We start from the raw sequence: 13539 nt of genomic DNA, 5'->3' as shown, positions 1-13539 counted from the left end.
ATCCCCTAACACCTTCAAGGCTACCCACCAAGAAAGAGTGAAGAAAGGCCTCATGATGAGGTCAAACCACAGGCAGCACCGGGCCTGTGTCACAGCAATCCCTCCAGAAATTCATCCAGAGCCGGCGACGGAGGGAACTTGGAGAGGAAGTATTTATCGGTTAAGTAAGAGTCCCTTTAAATATTCATCTCCATTTTGGTAATTACATCAGTGCCTGGATGGGCCGGCAGAGTGCTGGGCGGCTAATGGGCGGACTGGAGATGATGGCAAGTTTGCCCTGGGTCCCAGAGTGGGGTGCTGTGTAGGCGCTGTTTCCCACACTCTGGTGTAATGCTCACTGCAGATCCGAGAAAACCACCCTTGTCATTGTGCCCAGGGCCTCAGAGGAGGGAATCAACTCAGTGGAATTCTAGCCCAGTGCCAAGCTGGAGCATTCTGGGAAGGGCAAGAGGCAACAGGCACTTCAGATGAGAATCCAGGCTTTGGGGTGACTTTACTTTGTTTTTCTCCATCCAGCCTGCAAGCTCGCTCATCACAGAGGAGGCTTCCCTGGCTCCTTTTATGCACATGCCTGCTGCACCACCCCGTCCAGGTTATCTCCCTGCCTGAAGAATGCCAACATCCTCATGTTCCTGGGAGCAAAGAAAAGTCAGGCCCCTTCACCTGTACAAGTCTCAATTTCTTTGTCTGTGATATGATTGGAAAAAGAGTTTCCAGGTTGTATATATCCAGGTGAAGTACAAATGAAATAACGTACAGTCTCCCACCACATAATGACATTTCAGCCAACAGTTGACCTCATATATGAAGGTGGTCCCATAAGACTATACTACTGTATTTTCACTGTACCTTCTCTATGTTTAGACAGACAGATTTAGATGGACTCACATTTGTGTTTAGATAGACAAATACTCACCGTTGTGTTACAACCATCTGCAGTATTCAGGACTGTCCCATGCTGTGCAGGTTTGTAGCGTAGGAGCAACAGGCTGTACCGGAAAGCCCAGGTGTGTCATAGAATATGCCATCTAGGTGTGTGTATGTGCACTCTGTGGATGTTCGCACAACAGCAGATTCACCTAAGGACACATTTCTGAGAACGCATCCCTGCCGTTAAGTGATGCATGACTGTATGAGAATTTCATTCCTAATTGTAAATTGTTACACGAGCATGCAGTGGTATATGAGTGAGAGGCAGTGCCTTGTGGTGGTGAAGAGCCCAGTTTCTACATCTTCCAGCTATGTGATTTTACACAAACGGAACCTCATAAGCCTCAGTTTCCCCATCTGCAAAATGGGGATACTAATGTCACCTACATCATATGATTACTATAGTTAATGAGAAATGTGTGTCAGGACCCGGCATGTAATAAGGGCTCGGACCACTAGCTGTCATCATTGTTGCTATTGTCATAATGATGATCATGGATCCTACTAGAGGCATGAAGGAACAGAGACCTGTGACAAGCCCCTCCAGGGGGTTCTATCCCAGAATCACCAGGAGTCTGGCATTCTTGCCCACAGCTCTACTCCCAACATCCTCGCATCTCTGTCCCTGGAAGCAAGTCTGGGAGTTGGATGTCCTTGGACTACAGAGCTTCCCTGCAGGAGGGCAGAGGACTGGACACAGTAGACTTGAGGGGTTCCCAGGCTCCTTTGCATCTGTGGCTTCAGCTCAGGTTGGGAAGGGTATGGGTTGTGTTTCTCCAAAGTGTCAATAAAGGACTTAATCACAGGACAAACCTTTATTAAGATCCTGCCATGTCGATGGAAAAATGCTTGAGGTTGGCTCCATGCCTTCCATCAGGGAGCTTAGGCCTTCAAAATGGCTGCAAGGGGCCGGGTGCAGTGGCCCACGCCTAGCACTTTGGGAGGCAGAGGCAGATGGATCACCTGAGGTCAAGAGTTTGAGACCAGCCTTGCCAACATGGTGAAATCCTGTCTCTACTAAAAATACAAAACTTATCCGGTCATGGTGGTGGGTGCCTGTAATCCCAGTTACTTGGGAGGCTGAGGCAGGAGAATCATTTGAACCCAGGAGGCAGAGGTGGCAGTGAGCTGAGATCGTGTTACTGTACTCTAGCCTAAGCAACAGAGCAAAAACTCTGTCTCAAAACAACAACAACAACAACAAAATGGCTGCGAGGTAGAATGATGAGAGGCATTGGAACCCCTCTCTAAAGCCCCCCACGGTACCCCCTGCAGCAGTGTCTGTCCCTTCCAGTTCTCACTCTTTCCTGTCTCTTACCCATATGAGAGGAAGGTCCGGAGATAAACAAAAATGTTGTCAGGACAAAGAAATGACTATCTCAACAGCTGGCACCTGCCGTCCTCTTCCGGAAGGAATTGTGTTTGTTGAGGGACGGATCATACCGGTCACCTTGATAAACAGCAGCTGTCGGAGGACACAGAAAGAGGAAGAGGGCTTAGGAACGAGGAGGGAGAGACTGGCCTCCAGTTATTGAAAACAGCCAAAGGGCTTTTAACAATTTGCAGGTCTAATATTTGACTTGAAGTTGTTAGTGTGGCTACGAAGTAACCCCCGTGTCTCCTCAGACCTCCTGTGAAGTCAGCTACACACAAGAGACTGGTCGGGTTTTTAAAAGTGAAAATTCAGGGGGAGAGATTGAATGAAAATTCAGATGCTTTTGATGCAGAATGGACCAGTACACAAAAGAAGCCAGTCAACTAAGCTGGCCTAGTTCAGGGAAGCAGGCACTCAGGGCCCCAGGTGACTGGGGAAACCCCACTCTACCCATACTACCACCTGCCTACACACACACACACACACACACACACGCACACACACCCCTACACAATAGCAGATAAATCAGCAAAAGAAGGGGTCCACTACTTGGTGTGAGGACACTCTGGCAAAATCCACTTGAGTTTTATAGGATAAGGCATCTTAGCTGACTTCTGGATTTTAACATCAACTTGCACACTAAAGTGTCCAAAGTGCTTTCCCATATCTTCCTCCCTTTTAATCCCTGCAATTTTAGTTTCCATTTTCAGACAAGGAGACTGCAGCCCTGAGAGGTCACACTGCTGGCTCACAGCGACCCGGGCCAGGGTCTGCTCCCCACTGCTGTGGGAATCTTTGCTGACTCAGCAGAGCTCAAGCATCTGGTTGCAATAGTTTGCTGATCGTTAGGATGCTAAGTAGCTCCAAAAATACTTGGGGTGATTTCTAGGAGGCAAAGCTAAGTCTGAAAATGGGGCTCAATCTCTGTCATGACCCACCCTTCACCCCCAACCAGGGCAGGGGCTGGGACAAACCCAACCCAAGGCTCAGCAAGGGGAGCAGAGTGTGTGCTTGGTCTGGCAGCGCAAGGATGGGAAGGAGGCTGCCTCTGGCAGGGAGCTCTGCGGGGGACCACATGGGCCCAGACCCCAGACATCTGCATGTGTACAGATGGGGGGATTTTGGGTTCAGAGCCAAGGACCTCAGAAGAGTGAGCATTTCAAAAGATCTCTGCTGGGGAGCCGGGACTGCCTTTGGGACCCAGAGAAATGGTCTATCTTTGACCAGGACTCACTCAATCCCACCGCCTCTTTCTTAATGGGGAGAGAGTCCTGCAGAGGTCACTGTACCTAGGTTGGAAGTGTTTTCTGTGCTGCCTCCACTGCCTCACTAGAGGGAGCTCAAGCTCCCACTTCTACCATAAGCCCACCTGGCCAGGTGAGGTTTCCCTTCTGCCCCAGAGAGGATGTGGGTCAGGGGGCTTGGCAGAGGCAGCTCTCCCTCCAAGTGATGGGGAGTTCTCAGTGAACTTTGGGAAATGTTTTCAGGAATCAGAGGCAGCAAAGGCTAGATTTGGCTATAAAATGAGTGCTGTTTCTACTCATAGTTTGTAAGACTCTGCAAGCCTCACTCTGAACCTGATGGTCTGTATCCCACCCTCAACCTGCTCCCCAATCCCCAGGTTCAGAATTCTTCCCAGCAAGTCCTACTAAATACAGAGACCAGAGACCCAGACATAGGGATGGCAGTGGGGAGAGGCAGAGGGCGTTCAACTGGGCCAAGGTCACCATAAGAAATATCCCCCTCTCTGGATAACCAGGATTTATTTCTGGACATTTCATACTATTCTGGCCTCCAACCCTCTGCTGGATTCCTTCTGCCCAGCCATGTGCTCAAGAACGATGATAAGAACCATCTCCCCGCAAGGAGGCAGTATGAGTGATGTTGAGACCTAATCTCCCCCAACTGGATGTGATTGTCATGAGACCAGAAACCTTGTCTATCTTGTGTACCACAAAACCCTCAATGCCTAGAATAGAGCCTGGCACACCGAGAGCATTAAATATTTTATGAGTAAACTAATGGCTCCGACCCTTACTGCTTCTTTAACCTTGGACCAGTAACCTCATCTCTTTGAGTCTCAATTCTTTCCTCTGTAAAATGGGACAAAAAAAAGCTTACTAGACATGGCTGTGATGAGGATTACATGAGAAAATCAGCTAAGGCACCCAGCACGGCACTTAGTTAGAAGTAAGCCTCAACAATAACAACTAAAATCTCACTAGCAATTCATCTGCCTTGGGGTGAGAGTGAGAGAACATGTGTACATAATCTCATATAATCCTTCCAGGAGTGCAGTTCTATTATTATCTTATTTTTACAGTTGAGGACACTGAGGCACAGCAAAGTTCAGTGATGAGTTCCAAGTCATTTTGCTGGTAAGTGGCAGTGGAACACGATTTTTAAGCTCAGGCCATCTGACTCTGCAGCTTTGCTTTTACGCTCAGAAACTGCTTGCTTAGTGGAGTCCTCTTGGATCTGATACTCTGCAAATGACAATGCACTGTTTTGGTTGTCTCATGCAGAGAACAAGGCAAATCTCCAAACACCCGTTTTGTATCTGACAACTGCTTTTGGCGTCTTTGATCCCAAGCACCCAAGAGGTGAGTTGCGCAAGGATCCAATGACCAATGGTCAACTGTCCAACACGCTGTGGTGTAGAAGCAGGATGGGGTCAAGGGGTGTGCAGTCCACATGGGGGGCTCTCAGCCTGCAGAGCCCCCTCAGTAGCATCTGGTTCTCTGGTCAAGTAAAAATACCAGTGCCCCTCCTCTTCCATTTTACAGAAGAGGAAACTAAGGCTCAGAGAGACCGTGGCTTGCATCTTTAATGAGCACCCTGTGCCATTCTGAGGCAAGTACCCCTCCCATCTTTGTTAATTAAAAAACAAAAGGAAAAACTAAAGATCTACCATATAGGCCTATACTCTAGGGTGATCTGTTTACTGGGAAAAGAGGGGACAGCCAGCCCTGTTTCAGCTTTTCAAGAAATAGGAAAATGCCAAAGAAACATCAGTCTCCCACCCATGGCTGATTCCCCATTCCTCCTGCCTTCCAGCATTAGGGAACCACCCCTGTGGTCTGTCCTCTAAGGAGAGTGCTAAGTTGGCTCTGAGGCAGCACCTAACCCTGCAGAGAGCACAAAGCCTGGGAAAAGGGAAGGAGTGCAGACTCTGAGCTCCTCCCTGCGTCCTCACTCCTCTACCTCCCTTCCTTTCCACTGGAAAAAAAGAAAATTGCCAAGTAATTGCTCCTCAACAACCCCTGCTGGTCCTCAGTCATTTCTTTCTTGCTGAGATTATAATTAGGGATCAGTAAATTTAAATGGGAAATCCATGAGCAGCACAGAGCCTTCATTTGTCAACTGCTGTTTCTTGCACCCTGCAAATGGTGCTCATATTCAGCTGTGGACAGCAGTGACGAGGTGAGGTCGCCAAGTCAGGCGGGGTTGTTAAGTCAGAGAGCACAGCCCCTTGACTCTTGGCAAGGGTACAGGAGCACCAGCAACACGGATAAGCATTTACTCTGTGCCAGAGCCTGGGCCGGGTACTTTCTAAACCTGATTTTACCACATCTACACTTGGAGGTAAGCGCTAGTTTTATTCCCATTTTATAGAAAAGGATACTAAGGCCCAGAATGACAGTGACTTGTCCCAGGCCACACAGTGGGGACTTGAAGCCCCATGTGACTGAGCTCTAAGCCTCTATCTTTTATCCTAAAATCTGACTGCTTTCCCAATGGAGTGGAGGTCTAAGTCCCAGACCTGAATAAATTCCAGGTTTTTGTCTCTTTTCCTTCCCCACTAACATCTGGATGCAGCCACACCTGGCTTGGGCCTGTCTTCTCCCTCATGTGTCCGGGATGCGCAGGTCAAGGCAAGTCTGGTAGGGGTGGGAGAGAGGAAGAGAATCCTGCCCTTCCTCTTTGCTGTGGCTTCTCCCTGGGCTAATAAGATTGCCCTCTTACACTGGGTCTTCACAACATGCTCTCTGGGCAGGTAGGAACCACAACATCCCCTGTATTTTAGAGAGGAGGAAACAGAGGCTTCAGAGAGATGAAGTGACTTCACCCAAGGTTCCTCGGCAAACTATTGGCCGAGAGAGTCAGGACTCAGGTGCGGGAACTCTTGACACCCTTACTCCCACCTGTACGGCTGGGCTCCCTCTGCAGGGAACAGGTCTATGGAAATGGAAAACCAAAACATCAACAGGTGAGAGAAGGAGATGAAGCAAAAGTGTTTTGGGCACCTATGTGACTGCTAAAGCAAAAAGGCTCTGGAGTCCCTCTGGCAGTATTAAGTTTTGTCTTGGCTTTTCTAAGCATCATTTAAAGAGGGAGGCTGTTTGTGGTCCTCACCTGGTGGGAAAGATGTGAGGACCCATCAGGATCATAAATGTAAAATGAGGACCCAGTGCACTGTTCAATACATGTGAGTTATGAGCAGTTGCCATTGATAGTTGTGTTACTTGATAGCATATTGATATCATGAGAGAGTCTTATAATAACATTGTGAGATATTGGTATGTGCATGTTCCAGATGGGAAAACCGAGGCTCAGAGAGAAGAAACCTAGTTCAGACACACATCTTGTAAGTGGCAGATCCAGGTTTCAAGGGTTCTGAGTGGCACCCAGACAGATCAATCCATAACCCGGGTCTCCAGGACAAGCTTCAGTGCCTTGACCACTGCACCTCTCAACCATCCTGCACCCAGAAAAGTGCACAAGCTACAAGAAATCCTTCGGGTCAAGGACAAAGGCCCAGTGAAGTGACTCTCATTTTTCTGGAACCTTCTTCGGTCACCAGTCACTTGCTGCTGGGGCTCTTTTAGCGAGTGGTAAATAAAGAAAAATCCCTAAAAATAAAGCGTAATAAAAAAACTTTCTATTTTATTTTATTATTTTATTTTTTATTTTTATTTTTGGAGACAGAGTCTCACTGTCACCCAGGTTGGAGTGCAATGGCACAGTCTCAGCTCACGGCAACCTCCGCCTCCTGCGTTCAAGCGATTCTCCTGCTTCAGCCTGTAGAGTAGCTGGGATTACAGGCGCGCGCCACCATGACTAGCTAAGTTTTGTATTTTTAGTAGAGACAGGGTTTCACCATGTTGGCCAGGCTGGTGTCGAACTCCTGACCTCAGATGATGTGTCAGCGTCAGCCTCCCAGAGTGCTGGGATTACAGGTGTGAGTTACCACACCCAGCCTAATGAAGAAATCTTAAACCTCTGCCCATCTCTTCAAATCTAATCTGTAACTTTTAAAACAAGTTCATGAGCTGTCGGATTTCTTTCTTTTTCCTTTTTCTTTCAATATTTGCTGTCTCTCCAGTCTCTCTTTGTCTCTCTCTGTCTCTCTGTCTTGCTCTTCTTCCCTCTTTCTCTTTGTCTTCTGTGTCTGTTTTCTGGCTTAGGAATATCTTAGTAAATTAACACCTAGAATCTGGAGGAGCTATAGACCTCTCCTTCCTGCCTCCCCTCCCGAAACTTTCCGCTCTGAGCTTAGTGGCTGCCTGAGCCCAACCCCAGCTCAGCACCTCAGTGAGTGCAGCACCGTTACGTATCACTGTAAATTTCCCCGTCCTCAGAAACTCACAGTTAAGCCTCTCATGGTCCTAAATGTAAGTGAACATTGTCCCTAGCTGGGAAGGCCAGAATCATAAATTGACTGTGTTTCTGCAAAGCAAAACTTTTTAATCAGAAAGATGTACACTATCTTCTCGGCTGGAGGCATAGAGAGATTTAACATTAGGTTTTTCATTTCACAGATAAACTGAGGATGCCAGGAGCTCAGTGGCAATATGAGAAGAAGGCAGGATGTTATCTAAAATTAAGAACAGTGCAGCCTGGGCAGGGAGAGAGGGAGCTTTGGAGCTCCCTAAGCTCCAGGAACTGAAAAACCACAGTCTGCCTCATCTTTCTCCCTGCTCGTGGAACTGAACTAGCCTCCAAAGCCAAACGGGTTGTTCTGCTGACTTAGCTTTGTGTGGCAAATGCATTTGAAGCTCCTGTACCTTTCCAGAAAAATAGTGCATTTCCTAAGGAGTAAGCACCATAGCTTGATTCATGTTATCAGTTTTGAGGTCCATCCACCCCATAAACCACACATGACTCCACTTTGCTGCAAGACGAAAGATGGTGCAGTGATGCGGTAATCTTAGCAGGAAACAGCCAGATAGGATCTAAATGGGGCAAGGGTGTTGATTTGAGGTTCAGGAGAAGCCTCGTGCCATTTTTTCAACCTCACCATATAAAGCATGGTTGAGGGTCAAGGATAAAAGCTGCTTCTGCCCAGTGCACATTCCCAGGGATCTCCTGGTACAGTCCACAGTACCAATGATCTAAGCGGTAACAGCAGGGTCTTTGCACCACCTAGGCCAGCTGAGGGTTCATAAGCTAAGCAGGCGTTCAGCTTTCCTACCCCTGGAGAAACGCTGCATTTTCACTGAAGAGCATTTCCTCTTGCAGAGAGGAGAGCTCTGCCCCCTACCGGGATAATCACAATAAAGTCTCAGTTGATAAAAGGGCCAAGGAGCAGTGTCTCAGGTGTCTCGGGTTTGCAGGTTATCCAGCTCACTTGTGAGCTCCAATCCTTGTGAGTGGAAGCATCTTTCTGAGTCATGGCACCCTCTGCTTTCCACTATACATTCGTGGTTCTGGGCTTGGGGAAGCCAGGGACCAGGACTATGGACTGAGTGCTTCCCACACCCATCGCTCCAGGACACACGCTGGAAGATGTTCTCTTTTCTAATAAACGGTCTACTAAGAATATCCATTTGTCAGTTCCCTTTTCTCCTAAAAGTCAGGCGTGGGTGTCTGCCTAATGTCTGGGTCCAGTACAGTGTCTTCTGTGTACTGAATGACAGTCAGAGTTTCTCTTCTTCCTGTGGTTTTGTGGGCAGTGCTGTTTTGTGCCGGCCTGCTGTCTGGGGTTGATGAACGCTCACCCACCCACCCTGAGACTCAGTGATGGACAGATGCACCCTGCTTCCTGAGATAGGTGCTGGGACCCATGGGTGTTGAACAGACCCCTCTGGTCATGAAAATGGCCCTGTGGCAGCCTCTCAGTGACCTGTGTAAACCAAATATAAAATTCTAAGTCCCCCAGCCATCTGAACGGACCCCTCCTCTCGGGCAAGGGCATTCCAAAGTTAACCTGAAAAACTAGTGCAAACCATGGTGGGAAGGGAGGGTCAAATGTGCCTCATTATTTCCTGCTCCCCTTTGGAACTCAGGCACAACTGACCAGCATTAACATTAAAACAGACCTTAGGATTGACAAAGCGAACTCTTTGTAGCGACAAGACACCCAGTCCCAGCCTGGCTGTAGTACAGCATCACATGACAGAGAGCAGGCCCTGAAAAAAAACAAAGCATTTTGCCCCAAATTATGTTTATTTGCTGTATCTCAAAATAGTCTTGCAAAGCTGTCTCTTGTGGGGAAAATCTATCTTTCAAAGATAATCCCCTTCCTTTTCCTGATCCAGGATAGAATTAAGAAACATTTACAACCTATCCTCTCTGAAGCCTGCTACCTGAGGCTTCCTCTGCATAATGGGGAACCCTGGTCTCCACAACCCCTTATCTTAACCCAGACATTCTCTTTTATTGATTCTAGGTCTTTAGATGATAATATAACTTTTTCAACCAATTGCCAATCAGAAAATCTTTGAATGTATCTATGACTTGAAGCCCCTGCTTTGAGTTGTCCTGCTTTTCCAGTCCAAAGCAATGTACATCTTCTATGTATTTATTTATTTCTTATATCTCCCTAATATATATAAAACTAAACTGTAGCCTGACTACCTTGGGCAAGATCTCCCGAGGGCTGTGTCACAGGCTGTTGGTCACTCATATTTGGCTCAGAATGAATCTCCAAGTATTTTACAGAGTTTAGCTGTTTTTGTTGACGCCTGGGACAGGAACTCCTGGCAGAGCAGACCCCGGGAGGCAGCACATACATCTGCGGCTGTGCCTGCTTTCAAAACCCCATGGCTCATCCTCGGTCCCCTCCTCTCTGTCTCTCTGTGACTTGAAGAAGAAGGATGAAAGGCGGCCTGCAGGTGGACCACAAGAGCGGGAAGCATCGTTCCCACCCGAGAAAGGAAAGGGAACAGAAGACGCCTGATCAGAGCCTTCCTGAGGACTCATCTCCCCTATCCCCAGGGAGTTGAGAACCACCCCCAAGGATTTGCTGGGTCCCCTCCCCAACAGGCCCCTCCACCTCCCACAACACTATACTCTTTGGTGAAAGAGCCCTGCCCACTTCTCTGCTTAGTCTGAGCTGATAGGAGGGAAAAGAAGAGCACTGTGTGAGCCACAGGTCTCGTTACCTCCCCTCAAAGTCCAAGGTAAGGGGAGATGGCAGAGGGGAGTAGCAGGCAGGGCTGGGGATGTGCCATGGGGTTCCCCTGGCTTCTCTCCCCAGAGGCTGAACCTCCTGGGGGAGCATTTGAAAGCCTCAGAGACCAGCTATGGTGCCAATTATTAATGGCCTCGGTTTCCCTTCCTATTCCCCACCTTTGCACGAGTGTGAGCACTCACCCTCCGCCAACTATGTGACCTTGGGAAGAACCTTCTGAAAGACCTCACACCATTCATGTCATTCTCCCTTCCCCACCTCCCCACACCATCCACACACCACATGCATCAAGCCCCACAGACTTCAGTCCTCAGCATCCTCGCCCCTCGAGAGGGCTGAGAAAAGGAACCATGCTCTTTGCGAGCCACCATACAGACGTGGGAATTCCCCTGAAGGTCAGAACCACAGCTCCTTCTCAGCAACTCCTTCTCGCCCCAAGAGTGGGAGGTCTCATTGTCCCAAACAAAACGGAATTGCCTGTGACTCATACCCAGCCCTGCCTATTGAGAAATCTACTTCCGGGGTTGGGCGTGTGGGGTGGTGCGGAACTGGAGCCAGGGAGGGGTGTGTGTGTGTGTGTGTGTGTGTATGTGTGTGTGTGTGTGTATGTGTGTTCCTCAGCTTCCTGGCTACTGAACCTTCTCAAGACAAGAGCTCCCTGGCTTTTCAGAAAACCAACTCCCAAATCATCCAGATCATCTATCCCCCGTAGTCTAGTGTGGCCCAAAGCCTGTTTGGACTTTTTTTTATAGGAGAAGAAAAAAAGAACTAAGTGAAAACAGAAAAAAAATTCAGCCACGTGAAACTGAATTTTTATAGCTGCCCCATGTGAGTCGAGAAAGAGAAGGGTGCTTCCTAAAACATGTTAGACGAGGCACTCTGCGGCTTAGTTCCATCCTCCACTCCCCAAAGTCTGCAGCTCGCTCATCATCTTTGCTGCTAACATTTTGAGAGGGGCCCAGTGTGCCTTCTGCAAAGCCTGTGCCACTTGCTTCGAAATGTGGCTGTCTCTAGAGGGTTCTCACGAGTGCCATGCTAGATCCCGAGGGCACAGAACTGTAGCTGTTTCAGTTTTTGGTTTGCATGTTGTTGTTGTTACTGTCACAAAAGGGAAATATCAACTTGGATATTAACAAAATGGAGAACTGAGACCCACTCTGTGATTTTTGCTATTTTCTCATTTTGGTAGAACATGAGCAAAGAACAAAGGTGCTTTCTAATGGTATAACCTAACTTTTAAGGCAACAGCATCATTATTTGTTTAAAGCAAGAAAAGAAGAGGAAATAAGGTTTGTCAAAACCTATTACGTGTCAGATATTTTACTGAACTGCCTTAGTCAATCTTTCTCCCCTAAGCCCAATAACACAGGTACTTATGTCCCCATTTCATGGGGAAATGGGGGCTGAGAAAGGTGCAGTGACTTGGTTAAGGTCATTTGTGTAGAGACGAATGCTAGAGAAAGGATTCAAAATCAGGTCTGACTGTTGCTGAGTTTCCTGTATTTTCCAAGTTCTTACACTTTCTCCAACTTCTCTGCCTTCATCTCTGTCCTGTCTTCTGCTTCCTCTGTTCTTTTCTGTCCCTCAAACACACAAACCTCATTCCCACATCAGGACTTTCTGTCTCTCTTTGTTTGGCTGCTTCCTTTCTTATCATTTGGGACTCATCACAGAGGCCACCTTCTTGTAAGGTGACCTGACCATTCCTTCTAAAGTAGTGCCCTCTGGGATTTTGCTTTGTTAATTTACTTTACAGTACTTCTCACTCACGCACTTTGTTTATTTGTTTATTTCCATAGTCTGTGACCCCCTCCCCACCCCTCACTGGCCCCACAACAGACACTAGTATGTAGGGCTAGTGAGAGCAGAGGCCTCATCTTTCTTGTTCTTCTCTATATCCAAAGAGTCTGGAGAAATGGCTGGGACATTGAGGACATTCAGAAATATTTGTTGGATGGATAGGTGGTGGGTGGGTAGATGGATAGATAAACAGGTGGGTGGGTGGGTAGATGGATGAGTGAGTGGATAGATGGACAGGTGGATAGGTAGATGTATGAGTAGATGGATGGATGTACGGATGGGTGGGTAAATGAATAAATTGGTGGATGGATGGATAGGTGGGTGGGTAGATGGATGAGTAGATGGTTGAATGGACACGTGGGTAGGTAGATGGATGAATGAGTAGATGGATGGATGGATGGGTGAGTAGGTAGATGGATTAGTGAGTAGATAGATGAATGGATGGAGGAGTAGATGGATGGATGGATGGGTGTAGATGAATGAGTTGGTGAATGTACATATGTATGAATGGATGGTGTCTACTATATACCAGGTTCCAGTGAGGATATAGAGATGAATAAAATGATGTCTCTTTGATCCAAGTGTTTGCTTTGAAATGAGGGAGACTTTCTCAATTGTCAAGTAGGTGCATCAAAGTATATTAGGTGTTCTGAGGGAATATCAGATCTCAAAAGCACATTTGGGATAGAAATGAGGAAGGGATACATTTTTGCTGGTGCAAGGTGATCAGAAAATGCTCTGTATGGGAGATAACACTGTATCTGATTGACGAAGGATAAATGGTTATTATTCAGGTAATCAATGAATTTAAAAGTTCCCTAGGAAAAGGGAAAGAAGCTGAGCACAATCTTAGAGTCTAAAAACTGCAAGCTATTTGGCGTGATGGGACAAGAGGTGTGAAAGATGTGGTCTTGCTTGCTACTGCATATTCAGTGTTTGGCATTCAATTACCCTACTATTGGCACTTGATAATAGTACTCAAGAATAGGTCCTCAATAATTATTTGTTGAAGAAAGGAACAAAAGGAGAGCACAGGGAAAAGTAAAGTGGGCACGATTGACCTGTGCTGGGTACTGCT

This window comes from Macaca fascicularis, chromosome 6 (assembly GCF_037993035.2).
Source record: "Macaca fascicularis isolate 582-1 chromosome 6, T2T-MFA8v1.1".
Classification (NCBI taxonomy): domain Eukaryota; kingdom Metazoa; phylum Chordata; class Mammalia; order Primates; family Cercopithecidae; genus Macaca; species Macaca fascicularis.
The sequence above is the reverse complement of the archived record's forward strand: the minus strand, read 5'-3'. Positions refer to the sequence as shown.